We start from the raw sequence: 21609 nt of genomic DNA on the forward strand, positions 1-21609 counted from the left end.
AGCCACTTTAACGTCTGACACCATAGAACTGGATGCGGACAGCAAGTTAGCTAGGTTTGCCAAACACTGAGCAACAGAGAGCACATGCAGCATGAATTAACTAGGGTTGCCAAACACTGAGCTCACCCCTCAGTTTCAGGGAACAATGCATAGGAGGCACTCTCCCATAAACTTTAAAACAAAGGGCAGCCTCTTCCAATCATCACTTTATGTAGTAAGTCAGTGACCACAGCCACTTAATGAATCACTATCCCAACATGTTTTTTCAGAGTCACCAGGGCTGTGGGGTACCTTTGTCTGTCACTTACAGTGCCTACACTTCTTGAGTCCAATAGTTCAAGAGTACGTCATGGTCAATGGTACATAACTGTTAGGCATAAAGGAAGAGGTGTTGGGACAGGCTGCAGTTCATAAGCATCCCCTGGTTTGGACAGAGGATGACAATATAATCTTGCTCACCACAGTGATAATTCATGTACGATTGGGATTGGTACTCAGTCTCAACAGGGTGACCCTGAGGAACTGCCTCCAGCCTTGGTTAGGAAGGCTGCTTCCTGGGTTTACCAAGTATCAGTGGTTTACAGCACAGTACAGAGGTGGGCAAAGCAGCCAAGGGCCAGTTTTCATTAGTAAGGTAGCTTTCAATGCCTCTACTGTTTTAAGATGAGTGCAATCAGCCCACACTTGTAATTTCCGCAGCAGGGCCAGCAGATAATAGATAATCTATTATTAATCTATGATCTGTTCTGTGACTTGGGCCACCTATTGCGCAAGGGCAGTGAACTGCTTTTGCTTCTTGTCCAGGGCCTGCTGTTGTCCCTTCAGGATGGCTGCTATATGACAGTTGTCCTAATCTCTGGATTTATGTTGCTCCTACAGCTGGTCTGGAACATGTTGGTTTGAATCCTCTGAGGCTCACAGCTGGGCCCTTGTAGCCTTTGTTCAGCAGCAGACTTTTCAAGCGCCTTCACCACAACCTACAATTTTTGGTATCAGCTGCAGGTCATAGCACTACCCACATTTGAACACAAATTGCAAAAGGGCAAGTGCTCAGATGGTAGCACTATGGCAGGAAGGCACTAATAGATTACTGGAGCCATGTTTATTTTCATGTGTCAAGTGAAGAGAAAACATCTTCACTATATCAAAGAAACAATGAAACAAAGTCCTGCTTGCTTAAGTCTACACACTCATGGCTATTTTGCTGTGTGGACATCAACAATTATGATGGTCCAGTATCTTTGCTTGTGGAGAGCTGGGGTGCAGCTTTCAATGCTTCAAATAAATATTTACAAATTGGATTAAAGAAACCTAACCTTTAGGCTGGATTGTGAAAGCTAGTTGTGCAAATTGTGTGTTAATGATTCATTATTTGCTCCTCTAAAACATTAATGAGTTAGCGTCCAGCTAGACATTGGTGCTGAGCCTGAGTCTCATTAGTTGTTAATGGAGGAAACATGACTTTACAGGGCAGTAGTTGAATACTCAACTAAAAATCCTCAACTACTTGTGAGTGAATAATACTTACATATAATAAGACCTAACAATAAAAAATAAAAGTGATGTTCTGAAACTGTGTAATTTTGTAATTCTGTGTAATACATTCCTATCAATATCTTAAAGTTAACCAAGAATCCTAAAGAATATCACACATTATCAAATTGTTTAAATATGAAGCAATCTAATATTCCTCATTAACACTTTCTAAATTTGGCTACAATATCACACTTTACCTATAAGTATTCCCTAATGTCTAAATAACAAGGAAGTTAAAATCCTATTTATTCTAATAATTATGTTAACACATGTATTCCTATAATGAAGATATCATTTCAAAATGCATGTTCTGATTGATGCACACTTGTAATTAGAGTTATACTGGTGTTCAATTAACCACTACCTGCTGTTACCCAGCAGAGGCTGTAAATTACTGACTGCTAATATTATCTCCCCATTACCCACAAAGGGTGCAACTCATATAGCAGCATATAATCATTTTTCAACTATTTTCATGAAGCAACCCTATCCTATTTACTTTTATATATCGTCATTTGTGAAGTTTTCTTAAAAAATGTGTTACTGATTTAAAACAATACCTCCAGGACATAACACAATTCAACAACACATATAAATAAAGCTATAAATAACAAATAAACTGTGTTTTAAACACTCTTCTGTCTGCATTGAAATATACATTTTAAATTAAGTGCATGAAAATCAAAAATCTGATTGAGTATTGAGGACTATTGCACATTATGCCTTTAGATTTATAGGGTGACGACTTTCAGACAATTCCAGTCACTTTCCCCTTGCCTGCTCACATAGTGCTGCTCTGTGCAGAGTTGGAACTCTTACCCCAGAGATACATAGAGATTGTTATCTTTGCAGAGGTTGTTATCTTTGCAAAGTGAATGTCTGCTTTTGAAGGTGAATTTTCACTTTATATGATGAAATGTCACTTAGCTAAGCAAATAAGGTAAAGAAGAATTGACTTTTACAATTCTATTTTTTTTTAATCTTCCTTAATTTGGTATTTTCCTAAAAGTATATTTTTACGAAGTAACTTTCTAAAGTAAAAATTCACTTTGCAAACTTGACATGCTTGCTTCCTTTAGTAAATCATTCCCACGGTATCAATATACAGTATGCACGCAGCAGACAGGTTTGTTGTCTCTAGATGCTATATTTAGTATTATGTCTAGCAGTGTTAAATGAACAGGGGGTCCCTGAGATTAATAGAAATACAGGGTGAGTGTTTTAAAAAGGCAGAAATAAAAAAATTAATGACTAGTAATGTTTATTAACTCACAGAAATCGGCAATAATCTAAGTGAACTTGTAAATGTTTGTTATTAGCTGCAGAACATTATTGTTCTGTGAACATCTTTAGCATATTACAGAAGATCCTTAAGTTTTTTTTACAAAGCTGCAAATGTGCATACATCCATACCTTGACCATTCTGCAGGTACCGTCTTAAGTGCCCAAGTCTTCAGAATTCTCTTGAAATAATTCTATTATTCCCCAGCTTGAGCTTGTTTTCTTTTCCAAGCTATTAAAGTTACCTTCATGCAATTTTAAAATAAGCTACGGTCTCTCAAGGGTATCCAGCTCTTTTCCAGAGCACCTGCTTAAACTTTTATTGCAATTAGATACTCCCATCTCAGATTAAAGATGAATTCGTAACCTACTGGTTTGTTTCTTTCTCATGCTAGTTTTATTCACATAATTGTAATAATTTTTCAGCCTAGCTGTATAAAATGTAGTGGGAACGCAAGGATAAGAGTCAGTGTAATTATTGTGATTTATGATTTCCTTATGACTATCTCTTTTGTAATTTAGGTTCACCTTTAATTTATTATCGTGCTTGAAACTTGTGTATGACCCAGATAGTGTTATAAATAAAGCCTGTGTACAATCCAAAGCAATATCCAACTGCAATTTCTGTTGAAAAGTAACATTTAAGTGAAAGCAATAAAAATAAAGCTTAACACCCAGCATGACACCTAAGAAAACAGTTAAACTGCATAGTAAGCAATGTATGTATTCCTTAGTGCCACGTTCCTCTACTATTCTATAAAGAAGTGTCATACCTGACCTGTGTTTTCTTATTGCTCTGTCAGTATGATGAAAAGCATCCTCTTAGGACACCTGTCATTAGAGCAAATAGAAAATGCAGATCAAAAGTTGTTTCTTTTGTACTTTTTTTTTACAGCAACTCAGCTCAGCAGACAGTCAGTTCAGCAATACCCAATGACATCACTGTGCTACTATGTACATTTGTTTTACTGTCTGTAAGATTCACAGGACATGCAAAGGTGTGAACACAATTTTGAGTGAATGTTTCCACTCCTAAAGCATGTAAATAGAGTAATAGCTTCATAATCTGCTTTTTAAACACACTTACCACAAAACGTGCAAACCAAGCAGAATAAACAACAATGTGCAATTATCGATTCTTAGGTATGATTCAATAGCACCATAACTTCATAACACACAAGATTGTCATATGCAAATCAAATGTGTCTCTCTGATTTATAACCTGATTTCACCTTCCTTATGCCTTCCAATAGGCAGGATGAGGCATTCCAAATGGGGATAACTGAGATTCTGGGGAGAAACCTGAGTTTTTGTTCACTAATAATGTTGTTTAAGGATGTATTAAAACCCAAAACCAAAAATGTATTATATTGCAGCTTACCAATCATTAGATGTGGTGGCTGCCTCACTATTTTTTTGGCCTTTTTCCCTCTGTTTTCATCTGGTGATCTGGCCAACAAAAACACATATTGTATTAGTGAGACACCACTTTGGAGGCATGAGCTAGGACACAGCAGAGAGCAGCATTGTAAGTCTGGGGTGGGAGCGGTAACTGTATTAGCAGGAGTGTTGGATCACAAGGAGATGTGGACGCCACTAAAACCAGTCCACATGGATTAAATGAAAAGTGTCTTTGTGTTGGCCTCAGTCCTCACCCTCTGGCGGCTAGCACCCCATCCATCAGTGACAAAGCCCCAATGAGATGGGGCTAAATGCATCAGTGGCCCTGGCTGGAGCAAGGGCTGAGGTCAACACAAAAACACTCTTCATTTAATCTGTGTGGGCTGCTCTGAGCAGCATCCATACCTCCTTGCAATCCTACACTCCTGGAGAGTGCCAGGATGGCTGCTCCCACTTTCAGCACATCAGCGGGGTTACTTCATATTGCCCAATTGTGAGTGGAGCCGCAAGCCTGTCACATAACTGTATTAGCAGATTTGAATACAAATAACAAATTAAGCCAAACTCCAACTAACACTTTATAATCAGTGTAAACAAACATTTTTGTCCTTTCGGGATAAAGGTTTTACATGAATAAAAAGCTGATCATTTTAATCACCCCTGCCAGTGGTAAATGGATGATCTTATCCATGTAACCTGATGGATTCTGCTGGAGAATTTCTGAAAAACAGCATAGCTGAAAGTAGAAGAAAGAGAGCAAAAAAAAAACTAACACAGCCACCACATCTAAGAATTGTTAAGTTGAAATATAATAAATGATTGCTTTTGGGTTTAATACAGCTTTAAGTGAATTGTTTAGAAGTTAAATAGTTCTTATCTGGCCACAGTTTTTGTAAACACTGGCAAATAAAAGGCTTGCTTTAAAGCTCTAAACAGACGGTCAATAATGGGTAAACTTAAGGCTAGGTTCACATCTGTGTGGGTGGTGCGGCTGTGAATCCACATCAAAATCCGTGCAGCTGCACCACCTGCATAGAGGAATGCGGACCCGTGGGCGGGTTCCATTAATTCTAATGGCACACCATTCGCACTGGAGAACGCAACCATACTGGGAACCGAGGTTCCTGTGCGGGCTGCATTTTCAGAAGAAGTACAGGGACTTCTTCCCTGCACGTCCCGGGGCACGGGAGTCCATTCAAATGAATGGGCTCTTGTGCTCACGTGAAACGCAGCCCACATATGTGTACCAAGGGTTAATCAGCTTAAATGAAGGATAAGATGCCAATGGCTTCCTGAAGCTTGTCTAGATAAAAAAGTAAGTGCAATGTGCTCAGAATACCTATCTATATATGGCATTTCATAGTTATTATCAACAATAAGTGTGTGATACCTTGTTATTATGTATAAAGCAACATACTTTAAAAATATTGAAGATCCCATGGTGCTTTCCATAAGCAATACCATGTTTATTAAAGATCCAAAGTAAAAACTTACATTTAAAAGTACACTTCCATTGTTCACAAAGATCACATGCATGAGACAAGGGATGCTAGCAGATGCACACTTCTGTTCCTGAGATGATATCACCCAGGCAGCACACTATGCATTTTGGTAACTTTACCAATACATGCAGCTGATTCAGTTTGTTCTATAGTTTTAATAATGCACCAAATAAAAAAAACAATTATCTCTAGTTCATAGGTTTTGAAACTGGAGATAATTAAAAACAACTGTAAGTTGGTGTGCAGAGATAGGCAGAGTGCCTGTCCCTGTATGCAATGGAGAAGAGTGGTATGTTTGCCTCTTCTAACCTGGTTGTTAACAACACTGTCAGATTCACAGCTGACAGCCTCTTAGCAACCTATGACACTGCAGTGGATGGAGCCGGATGGGGGAGCTGAGACACTAGTTGATCAAAAGGGGAGTAGACCTAATGGGGAACTACTCTCTGTGAATACCCATCAGGATCCACACCCCCCAATATAGGACTCCCTGATGCTGCACTGTTTGTGTAACAGCTGCAGTAGCAGCAGGAAATGTGGTGCAATGAGATTGGAGTGTCTGTAAGGACACTGCGGTTTCAATGTGCCTCCACATTCACTGTACTGCAGGTAAGTAAATCTTTTGCCTGCATCAACATTTGTTGTGTAGCACTGTTATATACAGTAGATACACTTAACCACTTCCAGTCTGAACACTTTTACCCCCTTCCTGCCCAGACCAATTTTCAGCTTTCAGCGTTATCACACTTTAAATGACAATTGCGCTGTCATGCAACAATGTACCCATATGATTTTTTTAGCATTTTTTTTTTAGATAGATAAAGCTTTATTGTGGTGGTATTTATTCACCACTAGGATTTTTATTTTTTTTTTTTGCTATATAAATGAAAGTTTTTCTTGTAAAATTTTGTAAAGAAATAATCTTTCTTCATAAATCTTGACCAAAATGTATTCACTTATCTTTTTATTAAAAAGAAAATTACCCAAATTAGTTTATAACTAAAAATGATAAAAAAATGTAAAATTTGTTTTTCCATTTTTATTTTATTTTTTATATTATTATTTATGCTTTGTTTTTAACATACTGTCACCCCAGCAATAAAGTGTCACCATGGTGACACTGTACTACTTGTGGGGGGTTCTAAAGATTTTTTTTTTACACTGATCTCTTTTACACCCATAAAGGCTGTAAAAGCAATCATTTCCCCTTCTCTCTGGCTGCATTCTTGCAGCCATTGAGAAATACTGTGTGAGTTGTGATTGGTCACAGCTTGTCACATGGTACAAGGCTGTTGTGAATAGCCTTGTACCATGTGACCTCTGTGATCATTCACAGATTTCACACGTTGTAAGCAATGATGTCAGAAGTGACATCTTGCTTACTAGTCTTCATGTGATCACTGATCACATGATCGGGACCTCGCACACAGCGGGCACCGGATCGCGGTGCTGCACGCTCCCAGGGAACGCGCACAAGCAGGGGGCGGGGAGGCCGTTTATAAATGGTCACCCACCCCTGCACTGCTCCCGTCCAGCTATTTATGTACATGGGCCGGATGGGAAGTGGTTAAAATAAGCTATTGTGAATAAAAGTTAATCTAGTGATATATATGAACAAAATCGTGCAAAATTATATTTGGGTGCTCTCCCTAGGATGTCACATACTGTATACACCCTATGATGCAACAAAAACATGTGTAACACCCCCATGATATACCACTCAAGATCAGAAACGCAACCCTTTGTGTACCATGTAAATACAGCAAATCAATCCAAAAAATTAATTGATGTGAAAAATTTCCGAAAAGCATTAGAAAGTGAAAAAAGTCCCAGCAAGGCCACAAAACATAAGGTGGAGTTCACCTGACTTTTTGCACTTGAAACCTATCTTATATTGTATATAGAAAACAATGTGCTCTACCACAAATATTAGTAAATTGAAAAAAAAAATGAAATGTGAGTTGTTTCAAAAACACTTAAAGTGTTCCCACACACAATATAAAACCAAAAATAAATTAGTGTTGTGCTACTCAGAACATTTGCACATATAATGATGGTACAAAAATGTATAAAATAAAGAGTACCTAATAGTGCAAAAAATACATATATATATATATATATATATATATATATATATATATATCATAATAGAGTCTTGCAGTGCTCAATCAGCCCAAAGGCTATAAATTCTTGTGCTTTCACTGATAATGCTCCACACCAAAATTAATTCAGTGCCCCTCCACCCTAAAATAGGATGACCGCTCACCTCAGGTTGTGGACCTATATAGCAACATAGACCTATCAAACATGATCATTCCATATATGAACTCCAGATAGCAGCAAAGGACCTGTACTGTTTAATAACAGGGATGGTAATGACGATCACCCACAGGGACCTCCTCACCACTCAGCCTCAGCCAGGGGCGGACTGACAACTCATGGGCCCCCGGGCAATAGGGGATCATGGGGCCCCTGTGTCCTTGCCCACACTCAAACCACACCCAAAAAAGCCTATGAAAGGTACCATTGGCATCTCATGAGGCCCCCTTCTGACCCCGGGCCCTCAGGCACTGCCCGAGTTCCCAAATGGTCAGTCCGCCCCTGGCCTCAGCATATAAGGAAGAGAGAACAGCCTGCAATCATGTAAAACCATTTAATTAACGTAAAATATGAATAACGAAGTATGTACTCACAATATAGCATGGTATATAATGCGTACCCGTTTAAAAATACGAACTTCCGGTCTGCAGCTCCGTGACTGCAAGTGACGTCACTAAGCTCCACCCCACATGTTACACTACCAACCCGCATGGCTTTGTTAGGGATCCCCGTGTGGAGCGGAGCTTAGTGTTGCAGACATTCCACCTCAGTATCCCACTTTGAGGACTAATTATTGTCATTGGACTATGTGCCCCTTTTTAGGTAAATAACTATAAGTTGGAAGAAAAGCTAACTAGTCAGCTATATTTGGAATACTGGCTGAATTATTGATATCTCTGGATTTGAGGACTTACCACTATTTGTTATTTCCAGTATCCCTTACTACTTATAAGCCATTGCTGGTTTCTGCCAGGACTAACCTGTAGCTACTCATATCACTATCTGTGGGAGGATGCATGGTTTTGCATGCCTGTGAGCCCAGGCTGTGTTTTACAATTGACAACTTTGTCACTTGTTTTTAGTGGTGAACAGTAGAGGTTGCTTGTATCTACAAGAAACTTTTTTTTACAGATTCTTTTTATAACCAATACATTTTACTTTGGATCAAACTGCAGTTGTTCTCTTGTGGATCCCCTTTTTTGATGGTGGGCTTTAGGTGAGTTCCCATTCCCCCCCTTCTTTTTTTGTACAGTTGACATTGGGTTCTGAGAACACCATCCATATTGATGAGTCGGGGTCCATCTTTGAACTAATTTAGCTGTAACAGTATGCTGCTTTTAAATGCCTATTTACACTTGGTGTGGTGGATATGCACAATGGTGAAGAAAAGGATCATCTAAATCATATGCAAAAGCATTTGGGTATTGCCAGGCTTAGAATAAAAAGTTAGCTTTATTTGTTTTGTACCAATTGTTAGCATTAGTTGATTAGCTTCTTTATTTGCTAAGAGAATTTGCTACATCAGTGGTAGAATGTTTTGGCTTGCATTCTAATCAAGTGTGATCCCACCTTTCTTAATTGTTTCTACAAGGTTCTGTTGACAACACTGCTAGTGCAAGTTGTAAAACAATCAATACACTAACCTTTGCCTGTAGTGGTGGTGAGTATTCAATGACTAATTAATTGAAAGTTTGTAACCATGAAATATTTATTAGAAATTTTAGAGTGAGTAGATAGAATAACATACACTAAGGTATTAAGAAATGGAGCTTGGAATGGTGCCCTTTAGAAATGTCTATTTATTGGTAAATGTGAACTCTGCAGAGTGAGGACAGCAACAATTTAAATTTTTTTTATAAATATACTGTACAGGTGAAACTCAAAAAATTAGAATATCGTGCAAAAGTTCATTTATTTCAGTAATGCAACTTAAAAGGTGAAACTAATATATGAGATAGACTCATTACATGCAAAGCAAGATAGTTCAAGCCGTGATTTGTCATAATTGTGATGATTATGGCTTACAGCTCATGAAAACCCCAAATCCACAATCTCAGAAAATTAGAATATGACACGCAATCAATAAAACAAGGTTTGTACATAGAACAATATCGGACCTCTGAAAAGTATAAGCATGCATATGTACTCAGTACTTAGTTTGGGCCCCTTTTGCAGCAATGACTGTCTCAATGCGGCGTGGCATGGAAGCTATCAGCCTGTGGCACTGCTGAGGTGTTATGGAAGACCAGGAGGCTTCAATAGCGGCCTTCAGCTCTTCTGCATTGTTCGGTCTCATGTCTCTCATCTTTCTCTTGGCAATGTCCCATAGATTCTCTATGGGGTTCAGGTCAGGCACGTTTGCTGGCCATTCAAGCACAGTAATCATTGAACCAGGTTTTGGTGCTTTTGGCAGTGTGGGCAGGTACCAAGTTCTGCTGGAAAATGAAGTCCGCATCCCCATAAAGCTCGTCTGCGGAAGGAAGCATGAAGTGCTCCAAAATCTCCTGGTAGACGGCTGCGTTGACCCTGGACTTAATGACGCACAGTGGACCAACACCAGCAGATGACATGGACTTTGGACCACTGAGCAACAGACCAGGTCTGTTTTTCTTTAGCCCATGTAAGACGCTTCTGACGTTGTTTGTTGTTCAGGAGCAGCTTGACAAGAGGAATACGACATTTGAAGCCCATGTTTAGGATCCGACTGTGTGTGGTGGCTCTTGATGCACTGACTCCAGCCTCAGTCCACTCCTTGTGAAAGTCCCCAACACTTTTGAATGGCCTTTTCCTGACAATCCTCTCCAGGCTGCGGTCATCCCTGCTGCTTGTGCACCTTTTTTCTTCCACACTTTTCCCTTCCACATAACTTTCTATTAATGTGCTTTGATACAGCACTTTGGGAACATCCAACTTCTTTTGCAATTACCTTTTGAGGCTTTCCCTCCTTATGGAGGGTGTCAATGATGGTTTTCTGCACAACTGTCAGGTCAGCAGTCTTTCCCATGATTGTGATTCCTACTGAACCAGACTGAGACACCATTTAAAGGCTCAGGAACCCTTTACAGGTGTTATGGCTTAATTAGCTGATTAGAGTGGGACACTTTGAGCCTAGAATATTGCACCGTTTCACAATAATCTAATTTTCTGAGATTGTGGATTTGGGGTTTTCATGAGCTGTAAGCCATAATCATCACAATTATGACAAATCACGGCTTGAACTATCTTGCTTTGCATGTAATGAGTCTATCTCATATATTAGTTTCACCTTTTAAGTTGCATTACTGAAATAAATGAACTTTTGCACGATATTCTAATTTTTCGAGTTTCACCTGTGTATATATATATGCATATATAGACAGATATACTATACACATTAGATCAAGCTAGATACTTTGACTCCTTTATCAAATGTGTCCTTATTAGCTCAACTAAGCCTACTGACCTGTTAAGCCCCGTACACACAATGAGAATATCGATCAAATGATCGTACTTTTTTTTTATTGCATGCTAGTCTCCATATCAAAAATGAAGAGGTTACTAAAATTATTTTATGTAATGTATTGTATTGTATTTTTGGATACAAATTGTACTGTTTAAACGAAAATCGTTCGATCTGGTATCATACAAGAAAAATGTTCATGCTTGTCCCTTCAAATAATTTCAGATAATAGCTATGTACTAACAATCAGATTATTGTAAGATTACTTTGAAAGCTGTATTTAAAGTATGATTTTTTTGATCACATGTACTAGGCTTTATAGTCCAAAGGGCATGCAGTGCATTATGTTTTAAATGATTTTTTTTTGGATGAATTTGCTCATAAATATGCAGGAACTGCAACTCTCAAACCTGTAGGATTTTCCTCAAACCCATGGTAGTGGAGAACCTGAACCTCATTCCTACTTCCAGCACATTTATACTCACCCATCCACAGCACAAAATACCCACATCTTAGCAGCACAGCACATGTGGCTTCAGCTACGTGAAAAACCTGGTGTGGAGTGGCATTGCCATGTCTCAATGTTGTGTAGTGGCCAGGGAACTTTCCTATTTGAGAGCCTAATCATCTATCTCTCTAAGGAGTCTGTAACCTAAACAATTGCCACAACCTTGGCACCAGGCAGTATCGCATCTATTACTACCTCAGATTCCTTTGAATTTGTTTTGACTATATATGTATTCATGTAAATAATTGTGTTCTTAAATATTTACATTTGCACTTGTGTGATTATGCATTGTCAATGTGGTACACATTCGGAAGTCTACAAAGACAGAATGATCACAGCAACCAGCATATACTGTAAGTCACTGACCTGTAGCAAACTATACAAAGTAATGGCATACAGGGACTAGAACCTTGCTCTGAACAACTTTCAATCTTTAGATAGCAGAAAGAGAATGCAAAAGGTAAGGAGGATTTGACAGCAAATAAAAATATAGTGATGGTAAGACCGAAAAAATCAGGTTGAAAGAAGATGTCATTAATGAGTCAGAATCGAATATTTTAATTCACTGCTACATATCGTAGATGTTTTGCATTTTTATGCTCTGATTTGAATTTGGTATACAACGTATCCTTGAGTAGACCTTGTACTTTGTGTAAACTTTCACTCTAGTGAATAATCCTAATATACATTTTATTACCTCCAATGTTCTTGAAAACAACTTCTAAATCACATTATGTAAATAAATCTCTCTCCTCCGCTAAATATTAAAATCTTTTCTTTCATTGTAGAAAGAATGCAGTACAAAGGTGTTCTGTTTCTAATTAGTAAAATCTAATGAAAAGAACATAACTTGACTTTTTTGTTTCATAAATGGAAATCTGACATAGAGCATAGGATGCTTTGTAGAGTTGCTTCTGAAACTGACTGGCAATTTCATTTTGAAACCTTTCCATCTCTTAAGTCAGGGAAAGTATCTCAGACAAAGGGGCAGGATTACTTAACAGAATACACTATTGACTATTACTGTCTGGATTCTAAGTTAATCAGGACCTATTCTTTTAGAATGATTGTGAAATGATTACTTGAACTCTTCTTTATCCTGAAGGAAAAGGCCCTTTGTGTAAATAAATGCTGCTTCATACATTAGTAACCTTGGTTTTCATTTGCTTGGTATTCTGGGCACAGAATTAGAATCAAGGAATATTTTATATTGGGTCATAATTAAGTCTGCGCAATGACTTTTACAAGATCCTAGCTTTTATTTAGGTTATTTTCCTTGTGTTTTAAAGCTAATACAAATATTTAAACTTTAATATTCAAATGTATGATTGTTTGAATTGTTTTTTTCTAAGGAGCAACAAAGGGAAGACGTTCTAAATCCACAGCTCTCTGTTTTCCTAATTGTTTTTGCAGTGTCCCATAGAAGAACGCATTTATTATGTCTTGCACACATTTGGACACAATTGTGTTCTTTCAGAGTCATTATATCTGAATGGATGGATTTAGTTTACCAATGCAATTAAACTAAAATTAAATGAATAAATAAACAAATAAACTGGGACAAATAAACTAAACTGACACAAGCTTGGAACTGTTATGTTGAAATTGGGGAATATGTGCAGATGCAATTCTAGGGTGGGGGATACTTGCTGATGCATGATAAAGTACAAAAATTATATAGTCCAATCACAACCACACACAAATCAGACCACAGTCTAAGGTCACAACTTTTTTGGATAGTATTTTTTCATACTGAGTGGTGTGGCATTTTACCATACTGAGTGGTGTGATATTAGTTGTACCACAGGAAAGTTTGGTTTAAAGTGGTATTAAAGACAATAAAAACAATTCATGGTATACTTAACACGCAGCGCCTAAGGATCTACATTGAAATTCCCAGCAGCTGGAAATAAACTGCCTCCCTCGGCAGACCAAATCAACAGTGCACAAAAACCAGTGCTTCTTATAAAGTCTCTTTAAAAGTTCATATCAAGAAAACAAAACTTCCATATAAGAATATGTACTATGCCCCTCTAGCACCATGTAAAAAAAACATAAATTGCATGTAGTGTAGTAGGTTAAAATATGTGAACTAATAAATAAACTAAATTGGCATGCTCACATGAAAAACAAAAAATATGTGGCAAACATTATATCTCCACCGTATGAGAAAATCTTGCCATCCACTACATCTACCCTTACCTACCACTCTTATTCTGTGGAGTGATACTTATAATGTAAAAGGTACTACACTATATAACACATTCTATAATTATCTAAACCATCAAAAGTGTACAGCCATCCACCAAGTGCACACTGCACCTCACCCTTCAGACCATGCATCTTACCGGATATACATACAGACAAGCATATATGATTTATATGGTCTGCTCTCACTCCTTCATTAAGCCATCATTATCTCATGCTCATGATGCCACCATAAGTTCAAAGTTCATGTAAAATTAAAGCAGAATGGACCATGGTGCAGCAGTAATTAAAATAAAATAATTACTCTCTCCTGTGTTTCGTCAGGATCGACTTCCTCAAAGGGTGGTGTACTTGCCTGCCCTGTGCAGTGGTTTTGCACAAAGCAGCCCCAACTTCTTGGGTCCTCGCCAGTGTTCCTGGCCCCTCCCTCCTGTCAAGTTCAAGGAGCTTGCTATAGCGCACCCAAGCAGGCTCTCTCCTGAGCCACTGCTCTGTGTGTCCATTCACAAACACAGCAGTGGCTCAGCCCGCCTTCTCTCTCTCTTCACTGGCTCACTGGCTGTGATTGACAGTAGCAGGAGCCTAAGACTCCCATTGGTGACTCAGCCAATGAGGATGGAGAGTCCCCCGAGGCTCTCATACAAAGTGTTGGATCGTGATGGAGCTCAGGTATGTATTAGGGGAGCCTGGGGGAGACCGTTGCACACAGAAGATTTTTTACTTTCTTGCATAGAATGCATGAAGGTATAACACCTTGAGCCTTTACAACCACTTTAACTTGACTGTCCAAAGGCCATTTTCTTGTAGACCACTTCTAATTAGCTAGTGATCAGCTGTTAGCGGTGGTGCCTGTCTTTCTCCTTTTCTGTTTGCATCTTGTGAAAGGCAGCATATGGAACTTCAATATTATTGCCTGCCTGCAATACAGGAGAGGGTAGAAAGCAGCTGCCAGCGAAGACAGTCAGCCTCATTGTGCTGCAGCATGACCTGTTGTCTATGTAGTCACTTTGTCAATGCATGCATGTTGCAGAGTGTGCTACTAATGCTGCTCAACCAGGGTTGCTGCAAAAATCAGTCATATCTCCTCAGAAGCAGAGGAGTGCTGGACTGGAAAAACCCTGGATAGCAGTAATATATTATCATCTCAGTTCAGAAGCTTGAGATCAGTAGTATTCAGCTTATAAGGTCTCCTCTGGGCCATTACACTCTTACTAGCTTGTATCCCTTAATTCTATGGCTATATGTAATTGAGTCTTGCTTGCACTCCTCCTCCCTGCATGTGCTCCTTCACTCTATGAAAACAGTAAATATACTAACAAGATGGCTTGTGCATCTATGAATGTTTGTGAAATGTGGTCTGAGCTGTTTGATTTATTATTGTGAAAAGGTCACTATGACTGATGATTATTGGAAAAAAAAAATCACCATAATCTTTTGAAATCAAGATACAGTAGGAATTGTTATCTAATTAAGAAAGAAATCCCTTGTTCACAAAGATTCAATTTGCTAGAAAAATTCCCCTGATTTCTCAAAAAACATAAACAGCCTGAAACCATATTTCCATCTTTGCAGACAAATTTTACTAACCTCTTGGCGGGTGTCACATGCTATTTCATATCTGGAAGAGTCAAGTATATGTTTGTTAATTTCAAGTTGTGTCACTTGTCCCTTTTCTGTGGTTGAGATGCTCTCTTAGGAATATCACCAGCTAATGGATAGACTGCATTCTCAGTGATGTCTGCAGAGAATGAATAGACACATATAGCAAGTAAGACCCATCATTAGTTCAGTAAATTATTTAACACTTTTACAACCACACCACTTTTGTCTATTTTTCACACAAATACTAAAATGTGTATTTTTTTTGTCATGAAATTGTACTTTAAATGCCTAAAACACAGCATATTGTTTTAAAGCACATCACAGTACATTTGCATAAATATTTAATACATCTATATTTTCAGAAAAAAATTTAAATTTGAGTGCACGCAACCACATTGAACTCTCCAATTCTAATGGAATTGTCTTGCTACTGTATTGTAATCAAACTTAAAGCTATTCAGTGCACAGCAAGAGAGTATCTTACTAAAATACCCTGGCCCACTAATAGGCATCTCCATCTCACTTTACTGTCACTTGGTTGCACTGTTAACATGTGTCACAAACACTTGGCTCTTCCAGGTATGAAGTAGCATATGACCCAGAATGCAATGATTGAGCCATGGCCCACTCACTCAGATGACATCCAACATGTAGATTACACTGGGTTTGAATTCCAGTAACATAACACCAGGGAGGAGTAGGTGTATAAGTAGGGTTAACAGCAAAAGTGGGCCAGGGGTGGGCTAATTAGAGCCTCTGTCTCTTTGCCCTGAATGAGTCTTTTTATAGATAGCTCCTCTCCCTCAAGACTTCTTCATTCCCTCACACAATCCAAAAATATACAATTAGCTGGGTTTGTGTGAGGATGTATTTAAATTAAGTAGCTGAACGGTCAGGGATGTCTTGTATTTCTTAAGAGGGACTTTGTTATTGTGAAGAAGAAAGCCCTGAGGACTACGCCCAAAGTCTACAGTAGTAAGTTTGAGGATTCAGTCATGTACCTCAATACAAAATGGATGCAAAAGAGGGCAGCTCCAGAATATGCAGTATGCAGGAAAATACCTGGGGCCACCTGACATTTCCAACAGCAATCCAGGACCTGAGAAACAAGTTTGTGAAGGAAGGCAGACCAGTGGGTCAAGAGTTTGTATCCCTACTCTTGAAACCTATTATTGTCAGTTTAATGGTTCTGTGTATTTGGCTTCACATAAAGCATATTTGCAGTACTACTTCCCATTTCTAAATGGATGGCAGAATGCAGGATAGAGCCTTCAGTTAGCGTGAGTAGAGATTTATAAGGATATGAGAGTAGGTCTTACCCTCAAAACATATCAACTCAAGAGGTGATAATGGTCTGATGTACTGGGTCCTGTTTGGGATGGACTTCATAAAATGTCACACCTGAAATGTCTGGGGAGGGGTGAGAGCTTTGTATGGTTGCGTTTCCAATCCAGTCAGGTCGTAACGTGAAGTCTGTGACCCTGAATTTACCCACCTCCATGCGGCTTCTGAGGTGTTTGCTTTCCAGACTCGGAAAAAAAATCAGGGTGACTTTGAACTGGGATCAAGGAGGAGGGATGGGAAGAGATCTCTGGTTCAGTGTGCAAATATAGGAGTGGTTTCAAGGGGATGGGACTTGAGTGCCCTCCGGTTACCTGCTGGGAGCCATGCAAGCATAGATAGCTGTCCTGTTCCACTTGTATTCAGTTGTGAACTTTTGGACGTGCACACCAGGACACACTGCATGATAGCTGTAGGAACTTATAGTATTTTTCTACATAAGCATTACCACTGTGTTGCTTGGGCAATGTGAGAAGAGAATTACCTCTTCTGGGGTGTTAACTGCCCAAAAGAACAACCTTATTAAAGAACATTTGTATGTAAGAAATGCATGGGAATTTACAGTATATGGTAAGAGTCTGTATGTAATATAGAAGCTGTGGGAGGATGGTATTTTAAATGGTGTTGGCTCTGCTAAACCATGTTAAAGTTAATTTCTACTAAGCTCAGAGTGCAAGCCAAATATTGCCCAATAAAGGGAGAAATTTGTTGTCATATAGTTGTGCGGGGTTGGGCGTTATTTGTATTCCTAGATATGTAAGCTTGGAGTTTGCCCAGTGGAAGGGGTATTTATTGCATAGCCAATAGGCCCTAGTTTTTGGGAAGGAGATGTTTAGCACTTCAGATCTGCTGTAATTTGTCTTAAAATTGGAGCGTGCCCCAAATATTTGAGACTGGGGAAGCAGGGCAGGGTTGGCTAGGTCAAGCTTGGAAATGAAAAACAAAAGGTCACTGGCGAAATCAGGTAGTTTGAGTTCTGATGTTGTTATCTATATTCTTTGTATGGAAGGGTCTGCCCGGATTGTGCTCAAAAAGGGCTCAAAAGTCAAAATAAACATCAAGTGAGACAGAGGACAACCCTTCTTGGTGCCATTAGTGAGGGACAAATAATCGTCCATACTGCAGCTTGCGGAGTGGAGTATAGGGCTGTGATTTAGGGTATCATATGTGGACCCAGACCTATATGGTGCAGGGTGTGGTGTATAACCATGCCAGTTTTTTTTTTTTTTAAGAAAAGCTAAATTATATCTATCATGATTTACTATAATGACCAGTGTCTTCAGCATCAAGAGCCAATTGCCTCCAAACACAGCAGCAACATAGCTGTAAATAAAGATCATTATGTCACAAACATGCATTATAGCTTAGTGAATTGAGCCTATTAGCGTGTCTGCCAATGTGGTTCACCTGTTGATCCAGCATGAGCATAAGGCAAATTCCCCTATGATATAGCAATGTTCAGAAGTGCATTTGTAAAACCTACTGTAAGCAGATGAATAGAGGAATCAGAGAGAGCAGTCTGAGTTATTTAAAGTGACAGCATGACTAATTGAAGTACAGAATTGGTCAGTATCTATTCAACTAAACATATGATCATTGCCTGAACAAATGAGCATTTAACTCTCTATTTTCTTAGGAGAGAAGCATAAAGATGAGAGATTGAGAGGAGAAGTCATGCTGGTGGTGAAACGACTCACAGCATGCCCAGGATATAGACTGCTGAGAGGATGCTTATAGCAGTGCATCTAACCAGCAGGGGAAAATGAGAGATAACAGCCTCTTTAGAACTGCTTTATATTGCAAAGATTTTTTTTCCTCTGCTATTTAACCTCGGATAAAGCTTTCAAATGTGCTAGATGCAAAGAACCTCATGAATAAAGAGTTAAAGCCTGCAGCAGACTGAACTGTTATCTAATCAAAGCCCTTGCAATCTGGAAGGTGCAGTATTAAAATAGTAAATATCCATCTCTGCTTTTTCACCATTTCCATATTGAGCAATCTGCAGTCTTCATGCTGCCTTGAAGTTTCTAGGTCCTGGTTATAATTTCAACCTAACACTTCCTGCATCAAGACTGGATAAAGACTAAAAATCAACCTGGTAGATCAAGCCCACTTTTGCACAGGTTGCCAAACATTCATACTTCCAGTACAACAGTAATTTCTGTATTGATACTACTATACACCAATAGTGTGAAAGGCAAAGGGCATAGTACATCAGAATGATGTTTAGAATACTGAGGACTCATTACTAAAACATTGCTGTTACACTAGCTTAGTGGCTGGGTCTTTGCTATGATATATAAAAAATGTCATTGAAAGTTACTCAGAGCCTTTTATATCAAATTACACATCTTTTCATGGCCATTGGAAACATTTATGAGGTATAAAGTATTGCCTTGCACAAGGCGTACCAGTGTTATAAATACACGGTCTCTAAGAAAAGCGTTTGTTTTACTTTGTCTTGCATCATTTTAAAGCTGAATGTGCACTGCAGCATGACAAAGTGTTGACAATGCAGAGTGCATACATTTGTGCCGTGCCCCCAGGCAACAACTTCCTAGCCAGGGAGGTCTTAACACTCAGCCCAATGAAGCCTCCAAAGGCAGATTGTTGGATGAATGTTAGTTTATGAAGAATATATATATATATACATACATATAAATTTTTTCCCCTCCTTTTTGTAATAACTGAATCAATATTGTTACATATGGAAATCATCTTAAAACACAAAATTCTGCATCATGATACTATATAGAGAGCACCAGCATTGTTGTCATTTAAAAAGTACTTTTTACATTTTTGTTCACCAACAGGAAAACATATAATATATTGTATAATTAGGAAACATGACATTGCAAAAACATGTATGTTAGAGTTTAGTTGGGTAAATATATTCATACCTCACGTTAACCACTACAATGGCTAAATAATTATTTCAATCTAGTGTGTCATGCCACCTTCCATTCCAGACATAAAGGGGATCTAAGCAGTAGAAAAGTTAAGGAATAAATAAGTTGTTCATGTTCAGTGAGCAACCTAAACACCAATATTTAGTACACTGGGACAGTTCTGGTCAGTACTGTCAACTAAAGATGTGACTCGTAATAAATCTAATGTGGAGCTTCACGCTCTGACACCAAGAACTGTTGACCCATGCCTCTTATTCCTTGTTAAACCTGACTGGACATTTCCTGTATTGACAAAATATTTTGTGTTATGACAATGCATTATTTATCAGTGAGAGCCATGGAGATATAAAGGGAATCTCAAGCAACATCCATTTTATTGCTTTCCTAGCAAACAAGAAGGCCTTCCTCGTGTTTTGATAAAGTGGGCAAATACCACCCTAAATTTGACCGAGGATATATAATTCTAGAGAAAAAACAAAAGGGGAATCCAAAAATATAACTAACAATATTTATAACTTGCAGCTAATAGAGTTTATATTTGAGACATCAAAAAAATCAGGTGCCAAAAATCCTCATTCAGGAAGGTGCATTTGCGACAACTAGACCGGGCAGATGTCAGGCTGTGTCTTTTCTACAGGTATGAATGTCGTCTACTGAGCGCTTTTGCAGGAGAAAGCCTGTGCAGCTCGGGTGAGGGCCATGCGGTGGGGATTGCTGTATTGGGACTAAAAGTAAGTATTTGTCTTAGCAAGAAACACTCAGTGAAAATGTTCTTAGGAAACATATTGAAAATTGTATTGATGTCTATGTACCCAGGTTTTTTTTTCTGGCTAGCTATTAACGTGGATCTAAAGGCAAGGGTCTCAATCCAGTGCTGTTGCCATATGCAGCAACTCTCCTCCACTGTTCTGGTATTCGCAGGAGGGTCTGATCGCAGCAGGAGGGCAGGCACAAGCTGGTCTGTGTGTGTCTATAGACACACAGAGCCCAGCTCAGGAGCTCGCCCTCATGAATGCCCCCAGAGCAATCAACTTACTATTGGGAAGCTCAGAGAAGAGGTGGAGTGGAAAGCACCAGTGGAGGACCCCAGAAGAGGAGGTAAGGTGCACAGAGCAGGTAAATATACCCTGTTTTTTATTTTAAGAAAAAAAATAAGTTTTACTACCTCTTTAAATGTGCTGGGAAATACATTTTGTTTTGCTTGCTCTATGCAAACCCCATTCATGCACCTTACTGTAAAAGCTAGTTAGCAATAACAGCGGTTGCCATTTTTTTTTTTAGCTTGCAGGGATTGGTGTGGGGACACATTGGACACCTTCAGCTGCCATTGTGTTGTGCTTGGCTTCTAAATGTGTCCCTGTGCCTTTAAGGCAAGCCATACATTATCAAATTTTATTTCCTTCATGCATAGGTTGAAGGAAAGAAAATTGCTCAGTTCCCCCATCAACATAGTCAGTGTTAATGGGGGGATACCTCCCACTGAACTACTGTATTCTGAAAGAGGGAGGTTTACCAGCCATCAGAATTCAATGATCACCGCTGGTGTCTATAGCCGCCAGCAGTGACTGAAAAAAAAAAAGCATGTCAGGCTGGCTCTACAGAAGTCCATTGATAGATTGACTTTAGTACAACCAGCCTGCCCATAGATGGATCAAAATTTGTCTGTTTTTGGCTGAACAGGCCAAATTTCAATCCATCTATGGCTGGCTTAAAGAGGAATGGGCTCCCTACATACATACCTGCCCTTAATTTTTTCACTGCTATACATGCTCTAACATGAAG

This window comes from Staurois parvus, unplaced genomic scaffold (assembly GCF_062004578.1).
Source record: "Staurois parvus isolate SC_StPar_1 unplaced genomic scaffold, SC_StPar_1.0 ptg000155l, whole genome shotgun sequence".
In the NCBI taxonomy this organism is placed as follows: Eukaryota; Metazoa; Chordata; class Amphibia; order Anura; family Ranidae; genus Staurois; species Staurois parvus.